This window comes from Monodelphis domestica, chromosome 8 (assembly GCF_027887165.1).
Source record: "Monodelphis domestica isolate mMonDom1 chromosome 8, mMonDom1.pri, whole genome shotgun sequence".
Classification (NCBI taxonomy): Eukaryota; Metazoa; Chordata; class Mammalia; order Didelphimorphia; family Didelphidae; genus Monodelphis; species Monodelphis domestica.
The window spans coordinates 86,495,412-86,512,818 of NC_077234.1; the positions used below are offsets into that span (position 1 = coordinate 86,495,412).

Here is a 17,407-nt window from a genome sequence, read left to right on the forward strand (position 1 = left end):
CTGGCGACCACTGGTCCGTGGGCCGCCTACGTGCAGGATCGTGACTACAACTGCCAGTGGTCACCTCCACCTGTTGCGTTGCCACTCCCCCATCGCCGCAGGTCTTGAAGGGGGTGGAAGGGGTTAGGATAGATGAGTGTGCACAAAGATATTTGTGCGTGAAGGAGATTTAAGTGGAAAAGTCGATGCACAGAGACAGTCCCACTCTCTCGGTGTTGGAAGCCTGGGTCCAGTGGCATGAAAAATTGTTATGTCTGGAGACTTCCTCAGCTGCATTGGATGGCCGTGTTGTCTTTTGTGCTCCAACACGCCCTAAGCACTCCACAGTGCTTTGCTGCATCGCCATCTCAGCTGTTGAACCTTCTTATTGGTTTCTTCCGTCTGTTCAGCCGAAGCAGTCTTCACATGCTGGGTGAGCAAAGCCCTGGTTCACCATGGGTCGATGACCCGATGGCTACCCTCACAAGGTTTGGCTGGCCTGTCGAAGCTGTTGCCCGGGGTGTGGCCACTGCCACATGCTAGCAGCTACTGGGAGCCACAAGTGAGAGCTGGGTGTCAGGTGGGTGTCAGAGGCTGGAGAGCTGCCCTAGGAGGGCATGACAAGCCCTCCATACCAGAGATACTACCCCTCCCTGAGCACCCCATATACCCCTTTAAGCCTACAGCACCCGGTATTCCCAGGCGGTCTCCCATCCAAGTACTAACCAGGCCCGACCCTGCTTAGCTTCCGAGATCAGAGGAGATTGGGCATGTTCAGGGTGGTATGGCCATAGACAGTCTTTTAAAGCCCTTTGGGCATAGAATGGAACAGTTCTATAAAAATTTAAAATAGCCATAAAGATGATTTTAGCTTTGTGACTTGAAATCTAAATAATTGTTCGCCAGGGAAATTTTCCAAATAATAAAATATCCAAGTCAGCTGGGAATTATGGTGATTTAAATTAATATAGAGAGAAGGAATTAAGAAAGAGAGAGAGAGAGAGAGAGAGAGAGAGAGAGAGAGAGAGAGAGAGAGAGAGAGAGAGAGAGAGAGAGAAGAATTAATTTAAACTGCTCTGGCTCAGGCTGAGCCAGGCAGTAGTTAAAGGCCTTGGCCAAAGTGGCCTCCCTAAGGGAAAGGGAATCAGTCATCACTCACCACGAGACCATCTCCAAGGAAGCTGTCTGAGAGGGATCCTCCAGGCTGAGTTCCAGGCCTCACTGAACTGAACTCCAAATCTAATTGCACTCCGAACTGAATTCCTTCAACTCACTTTTTTAGTCTCCTTTTAAAGAAATTTTCTCTTATGTCACCTCCCTTAAATTTTCATGTCTACCAATCACAGTAGATGCTTTTTCCAGGACTGCCAATTCTTTAGTTCTTACCTTTTTTGATTAGATTTTCTCCAGGACTGTCTACTCTTTAGTTCTCACCTTCTCTGGTTAGATTATATCTTCTAAGGTACTTCACACTTCTTTGTTAAGCTTACCTTTTGTGAGTTACTTGACCTTTTTGGGATTAATTTAACCTTTATAGGTACTTAACACCTTTTTGTATTAGATCTAAAAATAGACTTAGCTTAAGTTTTAGCTTCACTATAAGGTATGAGTTAAGTACCTTCATTGTTCAATCAGGAGTTTACAACTATATCTTCCCCTAAAGTATGTCTAATTAGGGTGGAGTAATTTCCAAGTTCACAATACATTCCTGATTCTGTTAGACCAAGTATCTCCATTGTTACAATAAGGAAATAGCTAAATCAAATCTTCTAAAGTACAGTCTGAATAGTTTTTAAAATTCTCATAGCAGAAGGGTTAAAATTACCAATGGAAGAAGTAAAACACAAAATAAATGTAGCTGAGTAAAGGTCAATAGGCAAGGAGGATAATATTTAAGAACAAACTTATAATGTCATAGAAACTAAAAGGAAACCCAAAACAATACCAATAAAGGAAAAATAATAGACTTGGAAGATAAATTTTGATTATATGGTATTCTACAACATAAGGGGGGGGGGATCTCAACTCAGTATTCAAAAAAATAATTTTAGAGTTTTGGTCCAAGATGGAGAAGTAAAAACTTTTAGTAAAATCTAACTTCTGCCACAAACACCTCAGCCAAAGAAAGAAATGAGTCCAAAGAAATAAAAAAATCAAAATCCTAAAGAATAGAACAAAAAGTCTTCCTTTAAAGGTAATTCTCTTTAAAAAGAAAAGGAAAAAACCAACCAGAGTGTTGCATTGTTTTGTCCACCACTCTCTGCTAAGGGTTAAGGGCTAGGAGCCTTGATATGATGACTTGGGATGCTCTGCTAAGAGGATTTATTACCTTTCACCATCCTGTTTTGTATTTTCTTTTAAAGAGTGAGGTGAAATGGGGCAAAGAGAAGAAATAAGAATGGATGGAGGAAAAAAATCAAGCCTAACAGTCATAATCAACAAAGTGAATATGATGAATTTACCTGTAAAGGAGAAAATAGTGATAAAATGGATTAGAAACTAAAAGCTAACATTTTGTTGTTTACACAAAACGTGTAAAACAAAGATTGATAAAGCACCAAAATGAGGAATGGGGGTAGAATTTATTAAGTCTCAACTGAATAAGGAAAAGAATCAGTGGCAATCATGATCGTAGACAAGGCAGTAGCAAAAATAGATGCAAATAAGACAAATAACAGCATTAAGCATAAAGGTACTATCAAAAATGAAATATTATCAATATTAAATATACACACAAATTATATTGCTTAAAAGAAAATACTTAAAATATACTTACATTACTTAAAATAAAAACTTCCATAACTATACAGTAAGATCTATGTGGTAAAACAATAATTGTTAATGACTCCAACATGTCACTATCAGAGGTAGAGAAATCTACTAGAAAAACTAAGAAGAAAAGGAACCCAGTTCAGTTTAACAAGCACTTAATTAAGTACCTTCTACATGCAAGGCAGATTTCTGTATAATAAGGATATGAAGACAAAAATAATTGTATCAGATATGATAGAGCTCTGGTGATTACTGGATACAAATCTTAAGGATTATACATATTTTAAAGCATTACATGGCATCTTGACAAAAACTGACCAAGTGGTAGGCCACAAAGAATTAATAAATGGATACAGAAAGGCAGTAATATTAAACACATCCTTTACAAACCACAACACAATTACAATTCAAATCAATACAGGAAAGATTGAGACTTCAATAAATGAAAAAATATGATACTAAAGAATGAGTGAGTAAAAGAACATATTGTAGAAACTTCATATAATTATATTAATGAAAATGATAAAAAAGAAGCAATATGCCAAATATGTGGGATGTAGCTCAAGAATTCCTTAGAGAAAAACCATATCTCTAAATACCTATATTAACAGAAGGGAAAAAAGATCAAGGAAATTGAGTATGTGATTGAAAAAAAACAAACAAGCATAAAATAGAGCTAAGATTGAAAACCAAAAGACTATCAAGATGATAAATAAAACTAAAAAGTTGTTTTGAAAAGATCAATAAAGTCATTAGCTAATTTGATTTAATACAGTTATATATATATATATATATATGGAAAGAGAAACTAAATGACCAAAATAAAACAAAAAGAGAGAATTAACAATAAATGGTGAGCAAATTCTCAGAAACTACCCAATTATTTGGCCCCCAAATTCAGAAAACAGATGAAATTTATTAATATTTTCACAAATTTAAAATATTTAGACTAATATAGCAGAAAATAGGTTTAAACCAATTAATCTCATGGAGAGAAAGTGAACAAAGCAAATGAACAACCTAATAAAAACTTGAAGATCTGAAGAAGGTTTTTAAAATAAAAGTTTACTAAATATTGATTATATAAATTACTGCTATATAAATATATGTAACTCACATACAGCATAAAGTATTTGCAAAAATTCATGTTACCAAATTTCTGTGAGATAAATATTGTCCTGTTACCCAAAGCAGGGAGCAAAGAGGTCTAAAATAGACTACAAGCACAAATAAATATTTATACAAAAATTATATGAAACATTAGCAAAGAGACTGCAGTAATGTATTTTGAAAAAATATTCCCTATGACTGAGTTCCTATGTCAAGAATTATGGGATGATTTAGTATTAGTAAAACTATGAACATCATAATAAATCATGTTAATAACAAAAATAATAAAATCAAATAATCATATCAAAAGGGGCAGAAAGAACTTTTGAAAAATATAACCATTTGTGTAAAAAAAAAACCCAGCAAAAAGCATAGGAATAAGCCATTAGATGGTTAAAATTATTTATATAAACTATTTGCATAGTTTGTATAAAAGCAAGCATGTGGTTTGTAATGAAGAGACATTAGAAGCTTTCCCAAAAAGATCAGTGATAAAGCAAAGATGTCCTTTGTTTCCACTATTATTTGGTTTAGTACTTGAATACCAGTTACAGCAGTAAGACAAAAATAAAGTGTTGATGGAAAAGCATAAACCAAGAAGAGATAAAATTAAGTTTATTTTTAGATATGATTGTTTACATGAAAAACCCTGGAGATTTAATAAAAAAAATTAATTGGAACATTAATAACGTTGGCAAAGTAGGTGGATACAGAAGAAACTCACAGAGTCATCTGTATTGTTGCTTTAAAAAAACAAGCAAGAGGAAAAAGAAAAATAAATTATGTTAAAAATAACTACAGAATACATAAACCATCTGGGAGTTAACCTACCAAGTCACATGTAGGAGTTATATAAAAACTATTCAAGTAAAAACACTTTATGGAAAAAAGGAAGACAAATCATTGAAGAGATATTAACTGGGCATGATTGAGCTGTACCAGCATAAGGAAAATTACACCATCCAAATTAATTTATACATTTAAGGCTACAGCAATCTAAGTCTTATAGGATTCCTTTTTAAAAGTAGAAAAAATAACTATCCAATTTATTTGCAGGGATAAAATCTCAAACAGTTCAAGAGAACCAATGAAAAAAGTGACAATGAAAGAGGACATTTACTTACCAGGTTTTAAACTATGTTATAAAGCAGTAAACATCAGAAGAATTTAGTTCTATTTAATAAAAAAAAAAAGCAGATATACTAGAAAACTCATTTTGCAAACACAAACTTGTCAGAGATGATTAAAAAAAATGAAAATAATTATGGTTGGGGGGGCTTTGGGAAGATGGACAAAGCAAAACCAAAACACTGTCCTGGATGACTGTATCCATCCTTAAACCACAAATGGTTTACATTGCCACCTTCTGGCTGGGAGATAGTAAAAGAATATTGTATATTAGAGTTCTGCCAATAGGACAGAACTGGAGAAGTTTTTGCCAGTCTTAGGCCAAGGGCTTCTGCTTGCTTGCTTGCTTGCTTGCTTGCTTCCTTCTTTCCTTCCTTCCTTCTTTCCTTCCTTCCTTCCTTCCTTCCTTCCTTCCTTCCTTCCTTCCTTCCTTCCTTCCTTCCTTCCTTCCTTCCTTCCTTCCTTCCTTCCTTCCTTCCTTCCTTCCTTCCTTCCTTCCTTCCTTCCTTCCTTCCTTCCTTCCTTCCTTCCTCTCTTTCTCTCTCTTTCTTTTTTTCTTTCCTCTCCCTCCCCCTTTCCCCTCTCTTTCCTTTCCTTACCTTCTTAAAAATCAATACTAAATATCGGCTTCAAGGTAGAAGAAGGCTAAGGGCTAGGCAATTGGGGTTAGGTGATTTGTCTAGGATCACACAGATAGGAAGTATCTGAGGCCAGTTTTGAAACCAGGACCTCCTATCTCTAGGTCTGACTCTCAGTTCACTGAATCACCTAGCTGCCATTGCCTCTGCTCCTTCTGAAAAAGCATAACACTACTTCAGCAGAGTATAAAATAAGCTATAATAGGAACTATAATGGCCCTTGAAGAGCAAGTCCTGATACCTAGTGGAAGAGCCCAGGTGGGGGAATTCTAGCAGTGCAATCCTTCCAGGTGAGACACTGTCCTGAGTAGCTTGCCACTCCTAGTGAGAGAGCAGCACAGTCTAGCAACAAAGTCGGTCTCTTAGCCCAGATGATGCTCCCAGCAGGGAATTTTATGAAGACAGTTTGAGAGAGAGAAAAATACATTAAGACCCCACAGTTCTAAAAAGAGAAGGAAAATCTGGGTTCTACAGTTTTGAAGTTATAAATTACCATAGTCGTATATGTTCCCTAAATGTGGGCCTTACTATCCTTTGGTTTTAAATTTTGCCCCACTCTTTTCTCTCCAGCAATTTGGGCCCTTGATTTAAAGAATTATTCTTCTTTCTATTCCACTTTAGAATGTTGTTTTATTAAATTTTTATTTTATTAAATTTATTCAATTTTATTGAGGAGCATCGAGGTGGCTCAGTGAATTGAGATCTAGAAATGGAAGGTCCTGGATTCAAATCTGGACTCCTAGCTGTGTGACCCTGGGCAAGTCACTTAACATTCCATTGCCTAGCCTCTTCTGCCTTGGTATCCATACAAAGTATTGATTCTAAGACAAAAAGTAAGGGTTAAAAAAAAATTTTTGTTATGTTAATTGAGGGATAACTGGGTGGATTAGTGGATTTAGAGCCAGGTCTAGAGATAGGAAGTCCTGTGTATAAATCTGACTTCAGATACTTCCTAGCTGTGTGACCCTGGGCAAGTCACTTAATTCAATTGCCTGACTCATTGCTTTTCTGCCTTGATACCAATACTTAGTATCAAGATTCTACAAAAGAATGTAAAGTGTTTTTTTTTTTAATAAGTTAGTTGGTCCAATGGGCTGAATGTTTCTTTCTTTCTTTTTTAAATGCCCTTACTTTCTGGCTTAGTAACAACTCTAAGACAGAAGGGGAAAGGCTAGGAAAATAGGATTAAGTGACCTGCCCAGGGTCCTAAAGCTAGGAAGTATTTGAGATCACATTTGAACCCAGGACTTCCCAACTCTGTGCTGTGCCACTTAGCTGTCCCTGGGCTGAAAGTTAATGGGAATCATACCAATGGGAGCTGAGGACCTACAGTGTAAGCAGTATCACCACTCCGTACAAGGGTTAACCCTAGAACCTGATATAGTAGCCGTTCTTCTTAGTGAACTCAACTTACGAATGTACACATTGGGAGGATTCCTTATGACTATATTTGGAATGCATGCTTGCTTAAAAGGTATGTTGAGGAATCCATTTAATTCAAATCAACAAACTTTATTAAATGGTAGCTAGGTGGCTTAGTGGATAGAGAAACAGGCTTAGAGACAGAAGATCCTGGGTTCAAATATGACCTCAGATACTTCCTAGTTGTGTGACCCTGGGCAATTTTATTCCCTTACCTAGCCCTTACCAATCTTCTGCTTGGAAATGACACTTAGTATTAATTCTAAGACAGAAGGTAAAGGTTTTTTAAAAAGTGTAACCAAGTGTCAGGCAGTATGTTAGGTACCGAAGCGATAAAAAAGAAAAGAAAAAGAAACAATCTTTGCCTTCAAGGAGTTTATGGTCTTTCTTTTTTTAGGAGTAGAAAGAGGACAATGATAATATGCATTTGAAAATTAAAGATAAAATATATACAATGAAGCTTCCTGGGATGGGGCACCAGTGTGGGATCAACCCTCAAGATAAACTTAGAAGGGAAAAAGGGATTTTAAGAGATGAAGACAAAATGTTCTCTGGAGCTGGGAGATGGGCTGAGTAAAGACACAGAAACAGAATGTTGTCTATGAGAAATAGGAAAAAGAGCAATTTAAGTGGAACAAAGAGATCATGAAGGAGAGCAATTTGCAATAAGCCTAGAAAGGTAGACTGGAGCTAGAGGGCTTTAAAAACCAAGCAGGGAGGATTTTATTTTATCCTAAAGGCAAAAGGAAGTCATCAGAGCTTCTGGAGCAGTGAAGTGACATAGTCAGACATGCTTTGGGAATATCAATTTGGAAGTTGTGTGGAGTGGAGAGAGAGACAGAGACAGAAAGAAAGAAAGAAAGAAAGAAAGAAAGAAAGAAAGAAAGAAAGAAAGAAAGAAAGAAAGAAAGAAAGAAAGAAAGAAAGAAAGAAAGAAAGAAAGAAAGAAAGAAAGAAAGAAAGAAAGAAAGAAAGAAAGAGAGAAAGAGAGAGAGAGGAAGAGAGAGGGGAAGAGGGAGAAACAGAGACAGAGAACAGAGATGGAGACAGAAAGGGAAATTAAGAGAGACAGAGACAGAGAGAAGGCCATAGGATCAATTAGAAGATTATTGCAAGGGGGCACCTGGGTAGCTCAGAGAGCCAGGCCTAGAGACGGGAGGTCCTAGGTTCAAATCTGGCCTCAGACACTTCAGCTGTGTGACCCTGGGCAAGTCACTTAACCCCCATTGCCTAGCCCTTACCATTCTTCTACCTTGGAATCAATACACAGAATTGATTCTAAGAGGGAAGGGTTTTAATTTAAAAAGAAAAAAAGAAAATTATTGCAATAGTCCATGTAAGAGATGATAAGGACCAGGGCAGCTTGGTGGCTCAGTGGAGAGAGCCAGACCTAGAGACCAGGGTTCCTGGATTCAAATCTGGCTTCCGAATATTTCCTACCTATGTGACCCTGTGCAAGTCACTCAGCCCCCATTGCTTTGACCTTACCACTCTTCTGCCTTAGAACTGATATCAATTCTAAGACAGAAGGTAAGGGTTTAAAAAAAGAGAGAATTAGTAAGTAAAGGCCTGAACTAGAGTGACACCTTAGGTTAATTCAAGTCAACAATGATTTTTTAAGCACTTACTATGTGCCAGGCACTGTGCTAAATACTGGAGATATAAAGGAAAGCTGGAAAAAAGAAGTCATTACCTTGGAGAAGCTCACAGACTAACCAGGAAGACAACTTGCAAATAACTCTCTATGAACAAAATAAAATATACATACAGTCAACAGAGTGAAGGCATTAGCTTTAAGGGAGTTTGGGAAATGGGAATTAGAAAAGGCTTCTGGTAGAAGGGATTTTAGCTGAGCCTTGAAGAAAGCTGGGGAATTCATGAAGCAGAGATGAGGAGGAGAGAATTCCAGGTATGGGGGACAGCCAGTGAAAAGGCACAGAACTGGGAAATGGAGTGTCATTTGTAAGGAACAGCCGGGAGGCCAATCTCACTGGTTTGCAGAGTATGTGGAAGGGAGTAAGATATGAGGCGATTTAAAAGGTAGAAAGAAGCTGGATTATGAAAGGTTTTATAAGTGAAACAGAGGATTCTATATTTGATCCCAGAGGTAATAGAGAACTACTGGAGTTTATTGAAGATGGGGGTGGCATGGCCAGAACTGCATTTTAGGAAGATCAATTTGGCAGCTGGAGTGGAGGATGGACTGGAGTGAGAAGAGACTTTTGGCAGGTGGACCAACAGTGAGAAGGGCCTGCACCAGGCTCATTGGCAGTGATGGAGGAGAAAAGATGAAATAAAGGTAGATGTGGGATGATGCAGGAGAGCTCTAGTGTGATGCACCTAGGTTGTGAGCCTGGGTGATTGTGAGGATGCTGAGTTTGAGATCTTTAAAAGGAGATATCACTGGAGATGTCCAATGGGCAGTCAGTGGTGTGAGATGGGATGGGAGCTGGATATGTTTTTATTAATTACTATTTTATACATATATAATATGTAACAGCAATAATATAACTATGTAATAAATGATAACATGCTTATCCAAGAGAAACAAATTCTCACATTAGCCACATCCAAAAATCTTCATCTCTTTCTTGTCCTTCCTCACTTGCGCTCCTCTTCTCTCCCCAAGAAGGCAGGTGGTATGATGTACACACATTATTATAATACATATTTTCCTATTCATTGTGTTGTAAAACAAGACCCATACTACTTACACTAGGGAAAAATCCACAGAGGAAATAAAGTGAAGAATGGTACATTTCAATCTATATAGTTTTTAAAAGTCATATTCATAGACAAGATGTTTGAACCCACAGAAACGGATGAGATTAGAGAGCCAGCCAGCCAGAGCTGGAGCCAGAGCCAGGGAGAAACCAAGCAGAAAGAGCCAGATTAACCAGGGGTGGGGAGAGTGATGGAGGGAGGGACAGACAGACAGACAGACAGACAGAGACAGAGAGAGGAGTACTTAGGATAGAGCCCTGGCATCCAGAATAAGACAACATATGTAAAGCACTTTGGAATCCCTTAAATTAACATATAAATGTTGGTCATTATTTTGTTATGAGGATTTTTATTCATCCTGAGTAGCAAAGGCAAGAAAGCATATTAGAAAACTGATCTTAGAATTAGGAAGACCTGGGTTCAGGTGCTGCCTCCAATACATACCTTGGGCAAGTCACTTAGCCTGTCAGTTGCCTAGGCACCTCTCTGAGGGTACAAGGACATTGCACTGGTGGCCCGAGTGGAGAAGTAAGGTCACTCAAAAGAAGTCCTTGGTGCCTAGCACAGTGCTCTGCATAAAGTTGAATTGGCTAATGATTCCTTCTAGCTTTAACTTTCTATGATTAGTTATATATAGATATAGAATAATCCCCTCTACTCATTTCTGTGTACTTCTAGTGACATGTCTTTAGTTATACTAATAATAAATTTCCGGAGACCATGACACACATGGGTAACACCAATAATAGTGGGATCACTCTAAATCTGAACAATGACTTATTATGTGACTTTTATCTTGTATATATCTATCAACCACTGGACATTTTTCCACTCCTATTTGCCTAATGTTGATGAATGGTGGTCAGGTCAATGTAGATATCATGGGCTTTTAATATGAAATTTGTTAATTCTGATTATTATAAAGCCATTTCTGTAGCAGCTCTCATCTCCTGAATCAGGGAAAGATGATTAATCAAGATAGGTTCTTTGATGGGGGAAAGTTTCTGAATTGAATCACAGGAGATTTGGAGCATTAAAACAAGTCTGAGAATTGAAGTCAGAGGAAAGTCAAACTGGGTTTGAATTTGTGTCTCATTGAGCAAATGGTTTCAACCTTTTAGGGTCTCAAATGCCTCATTTTTAAAATAGGCAAGTTTGTATTGAACTGGAGTTCCTGATGATCTCTCCCAGCTCTAAAGCTATTAGCTTGTGCATACCTTTTTTTTTTTAACCCTTGTCATTGATCTTAGAATCAATTCTGTGTATGGGTTCCAAGGCAGGAGAGCAGTGAGGACTGGGTAATGGGGTTTAGGTGACTTGCCCGAAGTCATATAGCAAGGAATCAGTCTGTAGCTAGATTTGAACACAAAACCTCCTGTGTCTAGGCCTGGCTCTTGATCCACTGAGGCTCCTAGCTGCCCTGCCTGTCCATAAATGTTGAGGATTTTGTGAACCCTGTTAGGTCTATGCTTTAAGTATAGGTAGCCTTGGTAGGTCAGAGACTTACTCTCAGCATTGATCTTCATGTGTTGTTCTGGGACGGGACCAAAGTAGCTATTCCCTCTTTTTCCCAAGATTCAGTGACTGTGGGAAAGGCCAAATTTCAGGAGAGGGATTGAGATGCACGTGATGTTTTGGGACTGGACCAGTTGCTCAAGACAAAGAAGGGAAGTTTAAAGAATGGAAGGGGAAAAAAATGCAAGTGACTGGAAGATAGCTAGTTAAATACATAATTATAACCTGTGGATGGGTCTAGCCTTGAAGCAGTGTCCCATTGGTAGATCTGCGTCCTGTATAAGTCTGGGCAACTCACCCCTACGCGGTCTACGGGGAAATGGCATGTCTGTTGTGGGGGAGTGTTCCAGGAGGGGGAGAATGCGGCTAGAAAGACTCCCCAACTCCCTCCTTCCCAGGGGTCTGAGAGGTTTAATGAGGGAGCCTTTGAGATTCACTGATGAAAGGAGCTGTAAAAGTACAAAGTCTTATTACAGTATTATGAAACCACATTTCAGCATCTGTTAGCTACAGACACCCGAGTGAAACACTTGACAGCCTTTCAGCCCATTTATCAAGTGCCCCCTTTCGGCACAGGTGAAACAATAACAAATAGAAACTGAATGTGCTTCCCAAGTATTTTAATAAAGTCAATAAAACACAGTAGCGCTGGCCCCTGCGGGCCCATGCCAACTCTTGCTCATAAACAGAAACCCCCCGTGGGCTGATTTCCCGGCTGGGGTGGGTGCTGCAAGGTGTGCGCAGGCCGCCGGGATGCGTGTGTATTTCATCTAGAAGAAGGAACTAGCTGGAGTGCACTCGGGTTACCATGGCGACCGAGGGACAATGCTCTCAGGCGGATGGACCCCGTGTTTGCCATACAATGCTTCAGAAGGAGGATTTAGAGATGCAGAACAAAACATAATAAAGAAACATCAAACCTAATAAGTCCAGGGACTGAAAGGAAGCCAGAGACTTCTGTTTAGACACCACCGAGCTCAGTCGTTGTGGGTCTGGGAAAGGATCCAAGTGAGAAGCTTGTTCATTATACCTCCCAGGCCGCCCGGCATTCAGAAGGGCTTTTCTGCATTGAAATGGCAACTTTTCCTTCACCTGGCTGGAAAGAGGACCCACTGAGTTAAGAACAGCATATATGAAGGGAGAGATTTTTCTCATTGAAAGCGGCATCCTTTTGTCCCTGGTTGATAAGACATAGGGGAAAAAAATAAAATAAAATAAAACAGCTTGCCTACTGAGCAAGTTGCCAAAATGGAGCCCGGAAGTGCCCCATGGTGTCCATTTGGGGAAACATGAATATCAGCCTTTGATATGGCTTCATTAATCTAAGCAACAAATGCTCTAAGGGGCTTGATTAGAAAGACATGGGAAGGCTTTAAAAAAAAAAGATACGATTTAAAAAAAAGCATTATGCTAAAGCATTTAAATTAAGAGGAAAGGGTGAGGTCCCCCCCCCCAATCCTTGCTTTGGTTAACAACTTCCCCAAATGGACACCTACTGGGTGCTGTGATCTGGTCCCAGAGCTTAGCTGGTGGCACAGATTTAATATATCTAGGAGTGGGCTCTCTGGGGTTCATTTCCTTGCAATAGTGGCAGTCTCAAGGATCTTGCCACTCTAGCTTTCTGTTCAGTGTTTGTCTCTGAAGAATTCTATGAAGAAATAATCTATTTCCCTCACTTCAGATAAAACTGCTCCTGGTACAATGCAGAACTTTGCAGTTCCAATCAATTGATAAGTACTTTATTAAGTACCTACTATGTGCAAGCACTATGCTACTAGCAGGGATACAAGTATAAAGAATTAAATAATCTTTACTCACGATGAGCTTGCAATGAATTCTAATGGGAGAGACAAGCACATATAATGACATACATCAGAAATATATAGAATTAATCAAAGCATTTATACATACACGCAAAGTAAATACAAAGCATTTAGGCAGGGGGGACATTAGCAGTTAGGGAAATCTAGGAAAGTCTTCATCCAGAATATGTCTGGACTGTAGCTTAAAAGAAGAGAGAGACTCTATGAGGCAGAAGTGGGTGGGGGAAGTATATCACAGGCACGGGAGTGGGGTGCTCAAGGCAAAGGCAAGGAGGTATGAGATGGAATGTTATGAATAAGGAATAGAGAAAAGGCCAGTTTGTCTCAAACACAAAGTTAAAGGTTGAGGAATAAAGTCCAATGAGTTAAAAAAGATGGGGGGAGTGGGATGTGTAGGACATTAAAAGCTAACCAGAAGAGGTCATACTAGAGGCAATAGCAAGGCCATGGAATTGGTTGAGTAGAACATCACTTGGTTATATTTGCACTTAAGGAAAGTTCCTTTGGAGGAAGTGTGTAGGACAGACTGAATTTGTGAGAGACTTGAGGCAAGGAGGCTGGTGCAATAATCTTGGTAAGAGGCAATGAGAGTCTGAATTAAGATGATAGCTGGAAAAAGAAAAAAGACAATAACTGGGTGAGTGGAAAGAAGCTAATAGATATAAGATATGGGGTAGATATCCTCCTTCGAGAAAGATGCAGATACAGGCCAGGTGGGTATCTGGTCTTTTTCCATCCCTTCCTCAGTAATGCCTTAGTGCAAAGGGTATAAATGATCAAAGTGAAATACTCGATTAGAGTCAATATGCTTAGGCACACTCTACATACCCTATGGCACAGGCCATACTACCGCAACTGTGTCCAATTACTCATGGATGCTTTATAATTTCATTTAGAAACATGACTCATTATAGCCTTGTTGAAATAGCATCAAAAATTTAACTTAGATAGCATTAGTTAAAGCTTCAGGGATTAAAATCCATCAATTCCATACTAAAGTGTAAAAATTGGAATCAGAATGGGGGTTCTGCCATTTACTACCTACATGGTCTTGGCTTTATTTGTAAAATGCTTGTGGGTAGTACATATGGAAAGAATGTCTGAGAAGGTCTTCAAACAAGGCAAAGTTTATTGACTATATGTCCTGATTTAGGGTTAGAAAAATATGGTCACTTCCATAAAGTAATAGAATAAACTCTGAGTCAGAAGGAATAACATTGTTTGCAAAGTCAAAACTGTACTTACAGGAAAGGACTGTCTTAAAAGATGTACAACAATGGAGAAATCATCATCTCCCCCTTTTAAACAGTTTATTTCTTTTTTCATTTCTTACATCATATTTAAAATGTAAATTTAATCTCAAATTAGGAAAAAAATCTTGGGGAAATTTTATGAAAAATTTTGTTTAATATTAGGAAATCTTAATATAAGCCTTCTTCACTATTCTCTAGAGTCGAGGTTTCCTGAAATCTTTTCAGGAGGTCAAGAAAGTCAAATTTCTAATACAGTAAATATTGATAGATATAACTCACACAGACAAAAGTCCTTTGGCAGTGTCCTCAGTGATATCTAAGAGTGTAAAGAAGTACTATGATAAAAAAGTTCACTACCCTAGAATATTATTTGCCAACTACCAGTTTGTGGACTAGTACATGGTCCCAATGACAATCTTTATTTGTTCTGGAATATTTTTACTACTAAAATGAAGACTTCCTAATACCTGTACCCCCAAAATACTGGCTCATCCCCTTCTTCATATAAGGAAAAACTTTTAACATTTAGTACAATTCAGAACTAGAATAAACTGTCTCAGGAAGTAGTGTTTTCCCTCCTGGAGATTCCTGGAAATCTTTAACTATACACTGGATAACCAATGTATCAGGGATATTGTATTTAGGTTTCATGTTCAAGTGGAAGTTTGATAAGATGCCCTGTAATGCCCCTGCCAAAATCTGAGTGAGATACTCTGATTCTTCCTTCCCTTTATGTCCTTCATACCTCTCCTTTTTCCCCACCCTCATCAGCCTAGCTCCCAGTTTCTGGACCACCAAGAACTCTTCTGGCATGTAATAGAGAATTTGGATATTTTATAAGATAGCAGTTTAATTGAGAACAGGGAACACCATGCTAAAGTACCTTCCAGGTGTTTTTTAACACTGGTTCCATGAGTGTTTTTAAAAATATTTTTAAATGTAATTAATATAATTGATTTCTTTAGTAATCCTATGTACAGGTGTATACCTAGCTTTATTGAACTTTCCTTTATTGTGCTTCACACACACACATACACGCATACACACATGCACACACACATATATTTTAAACATATTGAAGGTTTGTGGCAACCTGGCTTCATACAAGTCTGTTGGTTCCATTTTTCCAGCAGCACGTGCTCATATCAAGTCTCTGTCATGTTTTGATAATTCTTGCAAGATTTTAAACTTTTCCCATTATTATTATTATATCTGTTATGGTGGTCTGGGATCAGTGGTCTTTGATGTTACTATTGTAATTTTTTTGTGACATGATGACATGATGTGTGACATGATGAACCAGGCCCATCTAAGACAGAGTACTTAATTGATAAATGTTATGTTTTCTGATGGCTCGGTCAGCTGTTCCCTTATCTCTTTTTCTCCTTGGCCCTCTCTATTTCTTAAGACACAACAATATTGAAGAATATTACATAAACTCTGTTGATAAGTGGCAGCAGGGTTTGTGAAGATTGACTCCAATTTTGAAAGAAGTTTTACTGTGGATAAAATGCTATCAAACAGCATCATATGCTCCAGAGAAGTCTTTCATGAAAGGAAGAGTCAATCGATGCAGCAAGCTTCATTGTTGTCTTATTTTAAGAAATTGTCACAGCCAGCCCAACCTTCAGCAGCCATCACCCTGATCACTCAGCATCCATAAACATCAAGGCAAAACCTTCCACCAGCAAAAAGATTATGACTCACTGAAAGCTCAGCTGATTTAGTAACAAAATATTTTTAATTAAGGCATATACTTTGGGAATTTTCAAGATGATACTATTGTACTTTTAATAGACTATCGTATAATGTAAATGTAACTTTTCAGCCATTGAGAAATAAAAAAAGTAGTGTGCCACTCTTTATTGTGATTGTAATTGCAACCTAACTGGCAGCATCTCTCAGGTATGCCTGTATTTTCTTTTATCCATTTGAAAGTATTATAGCCAATAAATTTTGAGTTTCTTGAGGACAGGGATATTCTTTTGTCTATTTTTGTATTCCCACTGCTTAGCACAATGTTTGGCACATATTAGGTGCTTAATAAATATTGATTAATTATTCTCAGAAGAGGTATGTAGACTTCACCACATTGCTAAAAGACATCCATGACACCCAAAAGGTGAAGACCTCCCCTGGTGTTGACATTTTTCCTCATTGGGCCAGTTGTTTTCAGACTAACCAAACAGAATTCCTATAGGGAATCTGTGTCACCTCTTTCTCCCATGCCACTTATTCAGAAAGCTCTAGCCATGGTTCTGAATTTGATACAGGGCACTGAGGAGACCTGATGTGCTTATCAGAGGGTTAGCAGAGATGAGTGTATGCAGATGTTGCTGTCACATGTAAGACCTTTTGTTTCTTCATGCTTCTATAATGGTTGATTTATCTAAAGGAAATGCCAGCTTTGCATTATCTTTCCCAGGCACTCTGACAAGTTGACAAGTTCTTGCCCCCTCCTTCCCTTTTTCCAATAGCGCTCCTTGCCTTGCTTTGGTTCTTTCAAGAATGTACAATGGAACTACCAATAGCAAACTTAATTAGGACCAGGGGGAGCATAATAATCAAGCTGTGAGAATTACAGCCACTTCTCCTTGGCCCTTGGTAGGAAGAAGTATACACTGCTGCCTTGGTACCTGCAATAGAATCTCCCATGCAGGGGAGGCTCCTGGAGGGAAGGGAGGGCCAGGGGCTGCCTATGGTGGTATCCACTTTCCTTCTCCCCTCTCCCCCACCCCAGAAAGATTCAGGTCCTCTGGGTAGACAAGATAAGAAGTTCTGCCATTTTAAGGAAATTTCTAATGAAGTTGAGAAAGTTGTTAGGAAGTGTCATCTTAGAAAATGGTAGTTTGGGGGGTAGCTGGGTGGCTCAATGGATCGAGAGTCAGGCTTAGAAATGGGAGGTCCTAGGCTCAAATATGGCCTCAGATACTTTCTAGCTGTGTGACCCTGGGCAAGTCACTTGATCTCCATTGCCTAGCCCTTACCACTCTTCTGCCTTGGAACTAATACATAGTATTGCTTCTAAGACAGAAGGTAAGGG

General features: G+C 38.6%; 1 non-coding gene across 1 annotated transcript; it reads right to left on the reverse strand.

Moving 5' to 3' along the window:
- Positions 1–656: 656 nt before the first annotated feature.
- On the reverse strand, positions 657–775 carry LOC130455998 (5S ribosomal RNA). Its single transcript, XR_008914285.1, has one exon. It is a non-coding gene; the product is annotated as a 5S ribosomal RNA (ribosomal RNA).
- Between the last annotated feature and the right edge of the window lie 16,632 nt (positions 776–17,407).